The following is a 16,556-nucleotide window of genomic DNA, read 5'->3' on the forward strand; positions in this document are numbered from 1 at the left end:
GTATGGGCGCAAGCCGAGCGTGTCCTTCCTCTGGACATTCAGCTGCATCGGACACGTCAGGAAGACGAAGCCGGTCTTCACCAAGCTGGAGGACAGGAGCACACCGATGGTGCTCCTAGGCTACGAGGAAGGTACCAAGGCATACCAGCTCTACAACGCACACGGAGGCAAGGTGGTTGTCTCGCACGACGTCATGTTCGACGAGAAGGCGGCCTAGGACTGGGACAGTTCGGGCACGGGGGAAGCTGGCGGCTTCACTAGCACCTTCGTCGTCGAGCACTTGGTCATCCACGGTGGTGGAGACGCTCGAGTGGAAGTGCCAACCACTCTAGCAACAGAGCCGAGCACTCCTAGAGCAGTGCCAAGCACTTCAGGAGGGGTGCTGAGCACTCCGAGAGTGGTGCCAAACACTCTCGTAGCAGAGCCGAGAGGTCTTGTAGTGGTACCGACCACTCCAAGACTGGTGCCGAGCACTCCTGCAGTGGTGCCAACCACTCTAGGAGTGGTGATGAGCGGTCTAGGAGTAATGCCGAGCACTGCAGCCGAGGTGCCGAGCACTCCAGGTGTTGTGCTGACCACTCTAGCGGAACACGGGACTCCATCGACGTCGATCGAGTTCATCTCACCTCCAAGCGACATCACAGAGTTCGTGGATTCTTTCCACGACGGTGAGGAGGTGCGGTTCCGTAGGCTGGACGACATCGTTGGTGGCACAGGGTCCTCAGGCCTGGTGGGTCGGCTGCTCAATGACCCAGACCTGCTTCTCGTCAGTGTAGAAGAACCACCCACGTTCGCGCTGGCCGAGCACGATGCAAATTGATGGACGATGCTGGAGGAGATGAAGGCGATCGAGGAAAACGAAACTTGGGAGCTCATCGCTCCACCTCCAGGATGCCGTCCGATCGGCCTGAAGTGGGTGTACAAGGTCCAGCGGGACGAGCGCGGCACCATTGTCAAGCACAAGGCTCGTCTCGTCGCCCGAGGCTTTGTCTAGCGCGAGGGCATCAACTTCGAGGAAGTCTTTGCGCCGGTAGCTCGCATGGAGTCTATCTGACTACTGCTGGCTTTGGCAGCGGCGAAGGACTGGCGCGTCCATCATCTAGACGTAAAATCGGGCTTCCTCAACGGCGAGCTGGCGGAGACGGTATTCGTCACGCAACCTCAGGGTTTCGCCGTCAAGGGAGCGAAGCACAGGGTGCTCCAACTGCGCAAGGCGCTCTACGGGCTGTGGTAGGCCCCGTGAGCATGGAACGCCGACGCCACGCTGGGCGAGCTTGGGTTCACGCGGTGTGCAACTGAGTACGCGCTCTACATGCGGCGACGGGGGAAGGAGGAGCTCGTCGTCGGCGTATATGTGGACGACTTGATCATCACCGTCGCGCATGCGGAGGACAATGACAGCTTCAAGCGCGAGATGGCGGCTTGTTTTCGAATGAGCGATCTTGGCACGCTCTCATACTACCTCGGCATCGAGGTGAGACAGGGGAAGGAGGCGCTCACGCTCGGTCAGAGCGCGTACGCCACGAAGCTATTGGAGTGGAGCGGCATGGCTGAGTGCAAACCGTACGTGACTCCAATGGAGGAGCGGCTGGAGCTGATGAATGCCAGTACCGCGGCGAAGGTAGATGCAACACTCTACCGAAGCATCGTCGGCGGTCTGCGCTACCTAGTCCACACGAGGCCGGACATTGCGTTCGCCGTGGGCTATGTTAGCCGCTTCATGGAGGATCCTCGAGAGGATCACTGGGCCACAGTGAAGTGGCTGCTACGCTACGTCAAGAGGACGGTGGATCAGGGGATTGTCTTTTCCAAGACTGGCGGAAGTGGGCTATAGCTCATTGTGTTCAGCGGTGCAGACATGGCGGAGGACATCAACGGAAGGCGGAGCACTTCTAGCGTGCTCGGTTCTAATCTCATGGCTGTCGCTAAAACAGAAGGTGGTGGCGCTGTCCATGTGAGAGGCAGAGTACGTGGTGGTGGCCACAACGTCGTGACAAGCTGTGTGGTTGCATCGGCTGCTGGGCGAGCCGACCGGTGTGGAAGCTCACCCACCAGCACTGGTGGTGGACAACCAGCCCGCTATTGCCCTCGCGAAGAATCTGGTTCTTCACGACCGGAGTAAGCACATCGACATCAAGTTTCACTTCCTTAGGAACTGTGTTGATAGAGGGCAGATCGTCATCGAGTTCGTCGAAACTGGTCGTCAAATCGCGGACGTCCTCACCAAGCCGCTTGGCCGTCTTCGGTTCGCGGAGTTGAAGAAGATGATCGGCATGGTGGAGGTTCTAGGGTTAGCAGCAAGATTAGAGGAAGAATTGTAAAGTAATCTGCTGCTCTCCCACCATGTGAGCGTGCGGCAAGGGCAGACGCCGAAAGGCTCCCCCTGCCGCACTGTAGCCACAGCACGGGCAGACGCCAAAGTCAGCCCTGCTCTCATATCTAGTCACTGTAGCAGCATGGCAGCCTGTCATGTCTGTGTGCTAGGATTAGATGGGTAGAGTTGTATTTATAGCTTCCCACTGCAACTCAGTAAAGTGAGCGAGTTCAGTTTTGCCATCTCCTCTGCAGAGCTCCGGCCAACGCTGGTGCTTGTGCTGTGTGTGTGCGCGCTCTGTTCTCCCTCCCTTCTTCTACCTCTAGCCATAGTGTGTGGTCGGTAACGCCGGTGAGCGGTCGGCTCACCCGTGCGGGAGATCCGGGGGCCAACACTATGTACCTTCCAAAGCTGAGTTGTGTTAGGTGTCTTAATATTTTAATTAATTTTTGCTCTTGTAGAGTTTGTCCTCCTGTGTTTGTAATTTCAGTTTGGAACTCATGAGAGTTTGCACTGACTATGTACCTTCCAAAGCTCAATTTCTTCAAGTTTCAGTAGGAGGTTCCGACGCCAGCCGATCCCATGTGCACACGCCACGGTCAGGCTGCTGCACCAGCACGGCACGCACAGGCTACACACCGAGAGGAGGAGACAATCCAAGCCCTTGCTGCACATCTTCATTGTAGCATATATAGGTGACAACAGATTGGCCAGCACAAGATTGACCTTTTCCTAGTATGTTCTTGTTGCTGAAATTGACGAGTACAAGCCCAGCCAGTGCAGATTACTACCTGCAACCGTCAGCCTCTTGACTTACTATTTAAAATGCAAATTTGTGATTTCTTTAATAGCCATTTAAATATGCTTTCCTGTCTGTCATTGAGGGATTAGAGAAAACATAGTAATACAGATTTGTGGTTCTTTGTAAACTCCATGCTGAACCAACTATAAGTAACATGGATCTTTGGGGTATACTGATTACTACCTGCAACCGTCATGCTGTACTGCTAGTTACAGTACCTATTATATGAAGTTCCTGTCATTTATGATTATTTTGTAAACTTTTGCACAACATAGGGGTATCATACTATTCGTTTGTGGAGCAGGGGTACTCTCATATGCAGACCATCATCTGTTTTTAGCTCATTTACCTGATAGAGTCTTCATTTAGCTGATTATGTGATAAAATTCATGGCTGCAACTGCCCATTTTGGGTTCAGTGACTGTTCTTTACAGTATGAAGTTTTGAAGTTTATTTTTTCACAATTTTAATGATTAGTTGATTTCATGTGGCAGTCCAGAGAAACAGCTTCAGAAGATCATGATTTCCACATGGGGAAAGTGAGAGCAGTCCAGGAACAACTTGTTAAGAGTTTACTTCTCCATGGTTCAGAAGATCACAGAGTATGAGTGGATTAACAAGGAGTAGCAACTACATCGAGCACTCGCTCGCCTCTCACGCCTCCGGCACAGCCGACCTATTCCTTCTTCTTTTTCTTTCCCCTGCCTCACGTCTCCTTCCTCTTAACAGCTAACACGCTCACTCGATCGTTACGACATCGTCATGGGCCGACCTTCCACTCTAGGCCTTGATAGCGTGTACTGGGCTTGATCATCCGCCTGGGCCGGCCTGGTACCATTCTTCCTTCCTCTCCATCCGCCATCTTTCCGCCTTCACCCTTGTTGATATCAGCATCTCCTGGTACCGTGACATTCCTCCCATCTTGAGATCCAGCTTGCCCCCAAGCTGGTGCCGCCGGGAAAGTAAGCTTCAGGGCTTGTTCGTCCTCCCAGGTTGCAAGATGCTCGGGCCATTCCGACCAATGAACCAGGATTTGATCAGAACGATGAGGTTTAGTACGACGTCGTTGCAGAATCTTCAAGGGGTACTGGAATGGAGATGGAGCAGGGGGAATGTCAGCACTGACCTGCATAGAAGAGCTGACGGCAAGTTAGAGTTGAGAGACATGAAAAACTGGGTGCACTGAAGACTCTGCTGGAAGTTGGAGTTTATAAGCCGCAGCGCCAATCTTCTGAACAATCTTGAATGGACCAAAATAACGATAAGACAGCTTCTGATTCACTCGATGGGCCAAACTGGACTGAACATAAGGTTGTAGTTTGACAAACACCGATTGACCCACTTGAAATGCGCATTCAGTCCTGTGTTTATCAGCTTGATGTTTCTGACGCTGCTGAACCCGAAGAAGTTGCTGATGCAGCAACTGTTGTATAAGATGACGTTCTTTGAGCCAGACTTGCAGATCAGCAACAGCACAGTCTTGGAGATGATCAATACCAAAGTGACGGGGTTCATGACCATACAGTACTTCAAAAGGTGTGCATTGCAAAGAAGAATGAAAACTGGTATTATACCAATACTCTGCTAAAGGTAGCCAATCTCGCCATTTGCTGGGACAAGCATTGACAGTACACCTGAGGTAAGCTTCTAGACATTGATTCACTCTTTCGGTTTGGCCGTCCGTTTGAGGATGATAAGCTGTCTCATTTGAAGTTCAGTGTTGGACAAACGAAAGAGTTCTTGCCTGAGATGGCTTGTGAAAATTTTATCTTTATCAGAGATCAAAGCAGAGGGCATACCATGCAGCTTGAAAATATTATCCATGAAATGCTTGGCAATTTGCAAGGCAGTGAAAGGGTGAGTTAAAGGTATGAAATGGGCATACTTGGAGAATTTATCCACCACTACTAGAATGCAGTTGCCTCATGCCCCATCCGTTCCTCGTGCCTTGCGTCACGCGCTGCTTGTGCCTCGCATTGCTCGTGCCTCGCGCCTCGCGCTGCACTCCGCCGCACCTCGCGCCTCCCAGCCGGACTCACACTGCGCATAGCCGAGGCCCGTGGACCGTGGGCGACCTTCGCATCATGGCATCAAGCTTCATGTCAACGAGCATCTGTTAGGCGGCAACAAGTAGCTGAACACACGTTACAACAGTATGTTTCATGCGTTTCAGATGTATGTTGCATATGTTTCATTTGGATGTTGCAAAAGTAGATCTTGTGTTGCATATGTTGTAATGTCTATACACGTATGTTATAAGTGTATATTTCAAATGTTTCTGCTGTTTTCAAACATATGTTTGCAAGTGGTTTATCTGAATGTTGCATATGTTGCACTGGCTATACACGTACACTGGACTTGTATGTTTTTCAAATGTTTTAGTTGTTTCAAACGTACATGTTGCAAGTGTTTTATCTAGATGTTGCATATGTTGCAGTGGTCATACACGTATGTTACAAAGTGTATGTTTTCAAATGTTTTAGTTGTATCAAACGTATGTTGCAAGCGTTTTATCTAGATATTTTATATGTTACAGTGGCCATACACATATGTTGCAAGAGTATATTTTAAATGTTTCATCTATTTTTAGATGAATGTTGTAGCAAATACTACATGTTGCAAGTGTTCCACGAGCAGGCGCGGGAAGTGGGCGCAGGCGGAGCAGGTGGTCCCCTCGGGCACAGTAGTCCCCGTGTGTGCGGGAAGCAAAGTGAACGCGGCGGACCCCACATGCATGTGCAGCAGCAGTCGCATGCGTACTGCAGTACCAGGCACTTGTGTGCCGCAGCAGCAGGAAGGCCAGCCCGACAGGCGCGGCAGCAGCAGCATAAGGCAGGACGTAGCAGCATCGTGCGGGCGAGCAGAGGCAGGAGGTGCATGCATACATGAGCGTTTCGAGTCGTGTTGAGTCACATGGGTGTCGTGCTGTGTCGGTCAATGTTGTGTCTGACAATTTTGGACCCCGTGCGCGTTATTGTTATGTGTGTGTCAGTGCACGAGGCGTGTTTGATGTTATCATTTGGGGCGGGCAGCAGGTGCGGACATCCAGACGTCCAGACGCTATCCACTCCCTATCTCCTTTGTCGAAAAAAGCACGGCATCTATTGGTCACTACTTGACTCACTCTCCAGTGTGCCTTGACTCCACGGTGCATGGGTACCGACTGTTATGTGACAGCGCAAATATTTTTATTATTTTTAGAGGTTTATTCATATGCCAAATTTCTTGCATAGAGTTTGAATTGCATTATTGACTAGATGTCTTATATATAAAGCCTTTTTCTCTGCCAAGTTTATATTAGCAACCCTTGCAACAAGGATGTGTCACTTACTTTTTTTTTGCAACCAGTTCTTGTTGCTTATTTCCATTCAACAACAATAAACAAAGCAAGGTACTGGAATTTCAAAGCATGGATTCATAATCATATACCTCCAAAATCTATTTTGATTTCCAGTTAAAAGCTTAAACCTCGAAATACTTATGAATTAGTCCATTAATCACATAAGACAAGACTAAAAGTGCGAGTCAACAACTTTTTAACCACTTAGTATGAGGTTTCGAACATATTTGATTTGAAATAAGTCTTGACAAACTCTCTCCGTATTGTGTAGCTTAATTATCCACTTGCTCCATATGTTACAAAATAATGGATGTTATATGATTGTGCAGAGATACCAATGTTATAGCTAAAAGATCAAAATATCTCTTATGAGAAGGAGAGAGATAGAAACACTAATGTATTGGGAAAAGAGAAGGGTGTATTAGAAAGCGAGAATGTTAAGTATTTTGGGACAAAACCTGAATGCTATAAAAAAACATCAACTATTTTAGGACCGAGGAAGTACTCAACATGCCTCCAATTCTGATAGGCTTCCAAGTATGTAGTACCATTACCTATATAGCTAAGCAGGTCGTATTTGTTTGATCCGTTCGTTGGCCTGGCCCAATAGCATGGCCAATTAGCCCAATAGAAAATGATTTCCCGTCCGGCCGCACGGACGTTTTGTCTCCCTGACTCTGCGATAGTGTGATCCCAAATCCCAAACTTCTTAGTCTCGACGTCTCCTACCGCGCTGTGCCCAGATGTTGGAGAAGATTGATTATGAGCGTATCATTGAAGATTCCATTTCAAAGAACACTAAAAGAATAATGCTATTCAAATAAAGATAATGTAACATAGGTACCATTCTTGACATATCTTATTGCAATATAATATATTATGTCGTACATCTTATTTTAGCCCTATTTTTTTTCAAGTTAGTAGGCCTCATTTTTTAGTTTCATACAAGACCTCGGATTTCCTCGGGAGTCGGGACAGCCCTGGCACACATCAACGATAATGGGGAAAGAAGGGGCCAGGGGCGGGGCAACAGGTAGGCGGGACCGGCAGAAGACATCAAAAGGCAATATAGAATAAATTATATATAAATAAAATAGTGAACAATATATAGAGAGGTGCATACATATGGGAAAGGCGTGACCGGTAGAAGACATCAAAAGGCAATATAGAAATGATTTTCAGTAACGAGAATTTTTTTGAATAGAGGTGGCTCAATCTACAGCTGATTCGACAAGTCTGATGGTTATCTTTATTAACTGGTGATATGGCTGAATCATGTGAACAAAACAAAAGCAATGGTACAAATAGAGGATCCAGTAGAATCATCATGCATAAAAATACTAGTAGGAGAAGTTAACTAATCCCCTGTGCTACTGATGCACACGACACAGAGCTATGCTATCTAGGATACCTCGCCGACATCATCATCTCTTGCTCCAAACTGTATCTTCTACTAGATTCCTCAGGTCTCTGCCTTTCACTAGTCCCTGATGGATAGTATCCCCCAATGCTACCATTCACAAATTCTTCAGTTACCATATCATCTTTCTTGTACTTTTTGTTGGAACCTTGTTGAAGTCCTTCTAGTGTAAGTTCAACCTGTCGCATCGTTGGTCTTTCTTCACCTCTTATGTTTATACAGGATGCTGCAAGCATAACAACTTGTTGTACTTCTGTGCCTCCTTCCTCTAGAACCTGTGGATCCATTATCTGGTCAAGGTTTCTAGAGGAAGTAGATTGAGGAAATGTGGAACAAGGCCACCATATTCATTGGACAAATGTGAACAAGTTGGTTTCTTCCTGGTGAGTAGCTCCACAAGAATTACACCAAAGCTATAAACATCACTTTTCTCGGTAAGACGACCGGTTTAAAAGCACTCTGGATCCAAGTATCCGAATGTTCCCTGTATCCTTGTTGTCAACCCTGTGTTGTCTATCGGAATGTACCTTGAAGCTCCAAAGTCGGATATCTTTGATGTCATTGTATCATCAAGAAGTATGTTACTAGACTTGATGTCTCTATGGATTATTGGGATTGAAACTGATGAGTGAAGATAGGCAAGAGAAGTAGCTATTTCAGTTGCGATCCTCAGCCTATTGCTCCATGAAAGTGACCTTTCTTGGCCTTCGATATGAATATGGTGATAAAGGGTCCCATTGGGAATAAACTCATACACCAACAATGGCACCTCAGTCTCTAGGCAACATCCAAAGAGTTTTACCACATTCTTATGGTTGATCTGTGAGAGGATTGCTACCTCATTTATGAACTCATCTATTTCTTTCTTCATGCTAATCTTTGACTTTTTGATGGCCACGACATGTGAATCTGATAGTATTCCTTTGTAAACAGTACCATGCCCTCCGCCACCAATCTCACGAGCTGTGTCGAAGTTGTTTGTGGCCTTTGCAAGCTCATCCAATGGTATTATCATCCTTTCTGCAATGTCTGCCTTTTGGGACAACAGCTGTTGCAACAATTGTCCACGATTTTGCTTGAAGTACTTTTGTTTCTGTACTTTTATCTTGCGTTGTTTAAACTTGCGGAGTAGGAAAAATATACCCAAAACTATCAGAAGGAGCGCTGGGCCACTAGCAACTGACAAACCAATAATTAAACCTGAAAATGTACATACACATACACTAATATGATCATTTTTGCAAGCTACTAATGTAAGTACACTACTAGAGAACAGACTTTAGAACGATGTCCCAATTTGGCATTAGCCTCGGCATTTTTTGCCCCCGGGACTAAAGGTTCCTACCCAACGGTCGTCCGCGGGGCAGGGATCTTTAGTCCCGGCTGGTATTATCAACCGGGACTAAAGGTAAACCCCGGTTGGTAATACCAGTCGGAACTAAAGCTTTTAGTCCCGGTTTAGGTGATGCCCCGGGAATAAAGATTAATCTTTAGTCCCGGTTTGGCCCCCTAACCGGGACTAATTATCTCGGCCTATAGACCAGCTCATTTCTTCCTCCCCGAGCCCGAGCTATTCCATTTAAACTCACTGCCTCTGCTCTTCAGCTTGCTGTTGTTCTTGCTATCTCCCCCTCCATTGGTGTTGCTCTTCGATTTTGGAGGTAACAAACTTAATCCTCTTATGTTTTATCAGTAGCTTATCTCATTTTGCGATGTAGATGCATGTGTAACTTTATATGTTGGACTTTATTATGATTTTATGTCATTTTTAGCTCAAAATCACATGATGATTTGCATATATGTTTGATAAACAAAAGTTAAATTAGTTCATCAAAATCACGCCTCGCTCGTCCTCGCTGGAGCACGCGCCATCCTCGTCCCCGATGGCTTACGTGATCTTAGAATTAATTTTCCATGAAATCAAAAACTTAGAAAATAGTTAGAAAATTGTAGAAAATCCGTACTAGTTGAACTTGCGGACCGTGTTCAGCTCGGCGAGCATGTTCTCTGCCGAGCGGTAACGGACGTCAAGGAGGAGCTTTGATTTTACGAGGGAGAGCGGCAATGGTCGTGGAAGACCGTGTTCTCTTTCTCGTAGAATCGGAGCTCTTCCTTGGCCAAGTACGGTGCCGTCCGGTGGAGAAATGCTCGCCGAGATGATCACGTAAACAAGGTCAACTAGTACGGATGGTTATTTATTGAAATATGTTTTTGAGCTATAATTTGATGGATATTTGATAACTTCAGACCTACAAATGTCATCTACAAATGTTACTATCCTCGGCAACCTAAACGCCCGCGAGCTCGCCGATATCGAGCAGGTCACTTAGAATTATTTTTTCCATGAAATGAAATACTTAGAAATCATGCCTTTTATTTTTTAGAATTAAATTTTTCATGAAATGAAAAACTTAGAAAATAGTTAGAAAATTATAGAAAATCCGTACTAGTTGAACTTGCGGACCGTGTTCATCTCGGCGAGCATGTTCTCTGCCGAGCGGTAACGGACGTCAAGGAGGAGATTTTTTTTAATATATTACTTTAGAAATGAGAAATTTACAATAGTTTGCAAAAATAAGTATAGAAAGTAACTTGATATGGTGGATTTGATTATGATTTCTATGTCATTTTAGCTCAAAATCACATGATGATTTACAATAGTAAAATCACTTGATAGTTTGGTATTTTACTATTATACATAGTACATATTTCATGGTTTAGTTAGATAAATAAATAATTTTAGTTTTGTTTAAATATACTATTTTAGAAAATGTGAAATTTACACTAGTTTATAAAAATAAGTATAGAAAGTAGATGACAACTGGTACCGGATCCTCGGCCTCTCGTTCGGTTTCGAAACGACTGAGGCCAGAACTCCCTCTTATTTTCTGCGGCAAGTGTAAGCAGAAGATTGTGATGGAGTACCGAGTCGAGAGACAGGGACCCAACAAGGGTCGTGTTTTCTACAAGTGCCCGGATCGCGATGTGAGTTTCTTACGCATTTGATTATTATGGCTAATTGACCTGCTTTTCTTGAATATTTTTGAATAAATATTTTTTTGGCTTTAATTTTAGTGGGAGGGCAATGGATGCGATGGTTGGTACTGTGAGGAAGATTATGCTATATACGTGCAAAATTTGGGTGCGCTTAAGGTAGCGGCTGTTGATGATGAGGCAGTGAGCCAGTAGGAGAAGCTTATTGATATTCAACAGACGAATGATTTGTCTGTTTTAGTTGCGTACGGTCACGAAATAATTATGTTACTGAAGTGCATTGTAGTTTTAGTTTGTTTAGTGATAGTTGGGATTGCTTATGTTGTAGCCAGGCTTAGTTAATTAATCAACCGTGTGTGTCATCTATGTTGTGTAATAAAATACTTAATTATGTTCAAGGTTTTCATAATCTATCGTGTAATGCAGATTATGTCATGCCATTGGATGTACAATGCCGATCGCCTTTCCCAAGACTTTATTGAGGGCGTGCACTATTTCTTATGTGTGACCGAGGAAAATAAGCGGGATGGTTTCATGTGCTGTCCATGTGCCCTATGTAAGAATTTAAAGGAATATTCAAGCTCAATGAGTCTTCATTCATATTTGCTTAATTCAGGTTTCATGTCAAACTATATATGTTGGACTAAGCATGGAGAAAGCGGGGTCATGATGGAAGAAGGTGAAGGAGAAGATTTAGACATTGATGACATTATTGCTCAGTATGGTGCCTTTGATGATACTACAATGGAGGGAGATGAAGAAGAGGTAGCGGCAGAAGATGATCTCGGTGATGCTCTTGGCGATGCCATTCGTGATGCACAACAAGAATGCGAAAGTGAAAAAGAGAAAGTTAAGTTCGAGCGCATGCTTGAGGATCATAGGAAGTTGCTATACCCGATGGCCGAAGAGGGGCAAAAAAAGCTGGGTACAACACTGGAATTGCTACAGTGGAAGGCAAAGAATGGTGTATCCGACAAGGCATTTGGGAATTTATTGAACCTCATAAAGAAGATGCTTCCGAAGCCAAATGAATTGTCCACCACTACGTATGAAGCAAAAAAGGTTGTCTGCCCTTTGGGATTAAAAATCCAGAAGATACATGCATGTCCTAATGACTGCATCCTTTACCATGGCAATGAATACGAGAATTTGGATGAATGCCCGGTATGTAAAGCATCACGGTATAAGATCAGGCACGATGATCCTGGTGACGTCAAGGGTGAACAACGTCCTAGAAAGAAAATCCCTGCCAAGGTTATGTGGTATGCTCCTATAATACCACACTTAAAATGTTTGTTCAGAAATAAAGACCATGCAAAGTTGTTGCAGTGGCATAAATAAGACCGTAAGGTAGATAATATGCTGAGACACCCAGCTGATGGGTCCCAGTGGAGAGCGATAGACAGGGAATTTCCAGAGTTTGCAAATGAGGCTAGAAACTTAAGGTTCGCCTTAAGTACAGATGGTATGAATCCTTTTGGGGAGCAGAGCACTAGTCATAGCACTTGGCCAGTTACTCTATGTATCTACAACCTTCCTCCATGGTTATGCATGAAGCGGAAGTTCATTATGATGCCAATCCTCATCCAAGGTTCGAGGCAACCTGGCAACGATATTGATGTCTATCTGAAGCCATTAGTTGAAGAACTTCTAGTTTTATGGAATAAACCAGGTGTACGTGTCTGGGATGAGTACAAACAAGAACACTTTGACCTACAAGCAATGTTGTTCGTAACAATCAATGATTGGCCTGCTTTAAGTAATCTTTCAGGTCAGACAAACAAAGGATATAATTCATGCACACATTATTTTGATGACCTTGACAGTATATATTTGAAAAGATATCAAAAGGTCATGTACCTTGGCCATCGTCGATTCCTTCCTATGAATCACCAAGTAAGAAAGAAAGGGAAGCATTTTAAAGGTAAGCCAGACCACCGGAAGAAGCCTCATAACCGAACCGGGAAAGATGTACTCGCAATGGTCAATGATGTGAAGTAGTATTTGGAAAGGGACAAGGCAGTGAATCTGTTCCCAAAGATGCTAAGAGACACGCACCCATGTGGAAGAAGAAGTCCATCTTTTGGGAGCTACCCTATTGGCAAGTCCTAGAGGTCCGCAACGCAATCGACGTGATGCACCTGACAAAGAATCTTTGTGTGAACCTATTAGGATTCATGGGTGTGTACGGGAAGCCAAAGGATTCACTTGAAGCACGCCAGGACTTGCAGGGCATGAAAGAATGAGACAACCTTCATCCAGAGAAGATAGATGATGGACGTTATTACTTAAGTCCTGCTAGCTACACGCTTAGCAAAGAAGAGAGGGACAACATGTTCGAATGTCTAAGCAGCATCAAGGTCCCATCGGGATTCTCCTCCAATATAAAGGGTATAATAAATGTGCCAAAGAAGAAATTCCTAAACCTAAAGTCCCACGACTGCCATGTGCTTATGACGCAATTGCTTCCAGTTGCTTTAAGAGGAATTCTACCTCCACATGTACGTCTAGCCATCGTGAAGCTATGTGCATTCCTCAATACAATTTCTCAGAAGGCAATCAATCCAGTGGAACTAGCTACTCTACAGAATGATGTGGTTCAATGTCTTGTCGGCTTTGAGTTGGTGTTCCCTCTATCCTTCTTTAATATCATGACACACCTCCTAGTTCATTTGGTGAAGGAGATTAGTATTCTTGGACCTGTGTTCTTACATAACATGTTCCCCTTTGAGAGGTTTATGGGAGTCTTGAAGAAATATGTGAAAGTCCGTTCTAAGCCTGAAGGAAGCATCGCCCAGGGCTATGGAACATAGGAGGTCATTGAGTTCTGTGTTGAGTTTATTCCTGACCTTGCCCCGATTGGCGTTCTCGAATCGCGACACGAGGGGAGACTCAGTGGTAAAGGAACTTTAGGGAAGAAAACATATATTGGCATGGAAGACGATTATTTCAATAAAGCACACTACACCGTTCTTCAGAATTCGTCATTGGTGCATCCGTACATCAAGATACATAAGGAGTTCTTATGATCCAAGTTTCCAGGGAAGACTGAAGCTTGGATTAGGCGTCAGCACATGGAAAGTTTCAGTGGTTGGTTGCGAAAAGAATGTCAAGGCGATGACACTATTGATGAGCAACTGTATTTGTTGGCTAGGCAACCATCATGACATATCCTCATGTACCAAGGGTACGAGATAAATGAGAATACATTTTACATAGTTGCCCAAGATAAAAGGAGCACCAATCAAAATAGTGGTGTTCGCATAGATGGCACAAATCCAAATGGGAATATACAAACATATTATGGCCGCATAGAAGAGATATGGGAACTAGACTACGCACCTAATTTTAAAGTCCCTTTGTTCCGGTGCCAATGGGTGAAGTTGACCGGAGGAGGGGTAACAGTCGACAAAGAGTATGGAATGACAACAGTGGACCTCAACAATATTGGGTACAAAGACGAACCATTCGTCCTTGCTGCTGATGTGAGTCAGGTGTTCTATGTGAAAGACATGTCTACAAAATCAAATAGAGAAAAAAATGAAGACATCAACTCAATGATCAATGAGCCAAAGCGCCACATAGTTCTTTCTAGGAAAATAAATATAGTGGGAATTAAAGACAAGTCAGACATATCAGAAGATTATGAAAGAAATATCCGAATTCTACCCATCATAGTGAAGAAAGATCCAAGCATCATGTTAAATGATGAAGACACTCCATGGTTATGACAAGATCATAACCAAGGGTCATACGTTAAGAAAAAATTCACTGTTGTGCCCGTATGATTTAAATTTCACAAGTGTTTGACATAATTTTAGAAAGTCTATATGAGATTTAAGAATTTGTGACTAGTGTTTGATAAACCGTTTTCTCAAATGGAAAAATAAGCTATGTAACAATTGTAGATCTTGCTAAGATGATCAAACTTGGTATTCAGAGTTTTTTCATCTGAGGTCATTTAGTGTCTCATTTGAGCAAGTTTGACCAAGTCAAATTTGGTCAAATGAAAAAACAACACTTTGACTCTAGTATTATGAACTCTATGACTTCAAATTGAAAAGTGTTGAATACTAAGTTTGTTAAACTCATCAAGATCTACAATTGTTGTTTTGGTCAACTTTCCATTTGAGACAGTTTGGACCGTTCAAATTTGTGATTTTTAAATTTCGACGCCTACAAACTAGTTTTTGGAACCCTAGATTGTCTCCAATTGAAAAGTTTTGAATACCAAGTTTGTTCATCTCATCAAGATATACAATTGTTGTTTTAGTCAACTTTCCATTTGAGAAAGTTTAGATGGTTCAAATTTATGATTTTTAAATTTCGACGTCTACAAACTAGTTTTCGGAACCCTAGATTGTCTCAAATTGAAAAATTTTGAATACCAAGTTTGTTCAGCTCATCAAGATATACAATCCTTATATAAGCCGTTTTTTCATTTGAAAAATTTGTAGAATAAAAATACTATATTTTCTTTATTTTTATAGGTTCAACAAAAATTTCCTGTCATTTTGGTCAAAAACCGAGAAAAAATTGAAACATTAACGTTACAATAATGTGATAATAAATTTCCTATCGAATAATATTAGTTTTATTAATTTTAAGTTACAAATATATTTTTGCATTAACAAAATACTTAGTATTAGTAACATTTATATTCTATATTCATAAAAAGAAATTAAAAACTTTAGGTTACAAAATTTTCCTATTTACAATAAATAATTAGTTAATCAATAGTATTTTTTAAAATAAATATTGCAAAGTGTTGAAGTTGCTAAAGAATTAATTGATTAACCTAGTATTAAACAAGGAGAACAAAATCAAAATCCCAGGCCTTTCCAATTACTATGATGGGCTGCCAAAATTTTCAGGCCTTCAGTCCCGGCCTAGGCCAGGAACCGGGACTAAAGGGTGGGCGGAGTTGCCCGCCCAAAAATACCTTTAGTCCCGACTGGTAACACCAACCGGGACTAAAACTCCTTTAGTCCCGGTTGGTGTTACCAGCCGGGACTAAAGGGTCCTGGCCTATATATATCGAACGGTTCCTGTCTGTTCATCTTCTACTTTTCGATCTACACGTCGATCTCGTCTCTGCCGCGCCCGGCCATGTCGAGCTCGTCTCTGCGCCGCGCCGCCGCCGTCGTCTACCCTTGCCCGGCCGTGCCAATCCGCCCGCATCGCTTCCCGCCCGGCCTCGTCGTCGAGCCCCGCCCGGCGGCCGTCGAGCTCTCGTCTGTCGTGCCGCGCCGTCGTCGTCTCGCCCGGCTGCGCGATCTCGCCGTCTCCGAGTCGTGTACGCCTCGCGCGAGGTGCTCAGCTTGGCCCCATGGCCGGCTAGCACGCCCTGCCCGGCCCGCCATCCGCCCCAGCTAGTTTTTAGATAGTTTATATAGATAGTTTTTAGATAGTTTTTAGATAGTTTTTGATATATATGTTAGATTAAAATTTAATTAGTAGTTTATTCTTAGTTTTTAGTTAGTTTTTAGATAGTTTTTGGTATATGTTAATTAGATTTAAATGTATTAAAATTTAATTAGTACTTTTTTTAGATAGTTTTTTATTATAGTTTTTGATATATTTAGTAATTATTATTCTATCTCTCTATATATGTGTTAGATTTAATTTTGTTTTAGTAATTGACACATGCATATTTTATTAGTAATTCTATCTCTATATCACATGC

General features: G+C 43.8%; 1 pseudogene; it reads right to left on the reverse strand.

Moving 5' to 3' along the window:
• Positions 1 to 7,854: 7,854 nt before the first annotated feature.
• The window catches only part of LOC136479624 (wall-associated receptor kinase 2-like), a 39,419-nt pseudogene continuing 30,717 nt past the window's right edge, over positions 7,855 to 16,556 (reverse strand).

Source organism: Miscanthus floridulus, chromosome 9 (assembly GCF_019320115.1).
Source record: "Miscanthus floridulus cultivar M001 chromosome 9, ASM1932011v1, whole genome shotgun sequence".
In the NCBI taxonomy this organism is placed as follows: Eukaryota; Viridiplantae; Streptophyta; class Magnoliopsida; order Poales; family Poaceae; genus Miscanthus; species Miscanthus floridulus.